Genomic DNA, 1028 nt, shown 5'->3' with positions numbered 1-1028 from the left:
GAAGTTTGTGATTACTTTATTGTGTCTATTCAATTAAGTGCTTTTCCTAGTTATCAAGAGTTTACATGGTTGGGTGGCATTGGGTTGTCCTATGGACAGTGGCTGAGGGAGCTGGGGATGTTCAGCCTGGAGAAAAGGAGGCCCCTTATCACTCTCTACAACCACCTGAAAGGAGGGTGTAGCCAGAGGGGAGTCGGGTTCTTCTCCCAGGTAACAAGGGATAGGATGAGAGGATAGTCCTAAACTGTGCTGGGGAGGTTTACGCTGGACATTAGGAAGAATTTTTTCATGAAAAGGGTGATTAGACTCTGGAATGGACTGCCCAGGGAGGTGGTGGAGTCACCATCCCTGAAGGTGCTTAAGGAAGGACTGGACATGGCACTCAGTGCTTTGGTCTAATTGACGTGGTGGGCTTCAGTCATAGGCTGGACTCCAATCTCATTGAGTCTGTGATTTTTAGAGGACATTCACATTTTTTGATATGTAAGGTGACGCACAGCCCTGCAAGTCTCCTCCAGGAACTTTGTACGGGCCCAGAGGAACCCTTCAGCTGGTTTACGGGCACAGACCAACACTTTCCCTTTCTTACGGCTGCACCAGCCAAAGGGTGTGACTGAACAATGCGCTGTGAACCGGAGGAGGCCGAGGGGATCCCCTTGCGCTGGGGTGATGGAGCCCTTGTCGTGGGGCAGTTCAGGGAGCGCTGCCCAGCTGCCACAGGCTGACTGTCGTGAGAGGCTGCTGCGGTACCCGCGACGCCACAGCGCATCGGGGCTTCGCCAGAGCCTTGCGCCGAACCTCTCCCTCCCGGGCGGCACATGGCCGAGAGCGACACACCTCACGTCCCTTCCCCACGAAGCGGGCGGCGGGGCCACCCTCCCCGGACACCCCATTCCCCGCCAGGGCCGTCGCTCAGCTCTCTGCAGGAGCACCAGGTCCCACCCGAGCGACCCCCCCATGCCCTAGGAAACCCACATCCTCCCCCACAGCACTCGGGCGGCACCCGGGCGGGACGCCCCGACCTTCAC

The sequence above is a fragment of the Corvus brachyrhynchos genome, unplaced genomic scaffold (assembly GCF_000691975.1).
Source record: "Corvus brachyrhynchos isolate BGI_N302 unplaced genomic scaffold, ASM69197v1 scaffold27, whole genome shotgun sequence".
NCBI classification, from domain to species: domain Eukaryota; kingdom Metazoa; phylum Chordata; class Aves; order Passeriformes; family Corvidae; genus Corvus; species Corvus brachyrhynchos.
The sequence above is the reverse complement of the archived record's forward strand: the minus strand, read 5'-3'. Positions refer to the sequence as shown.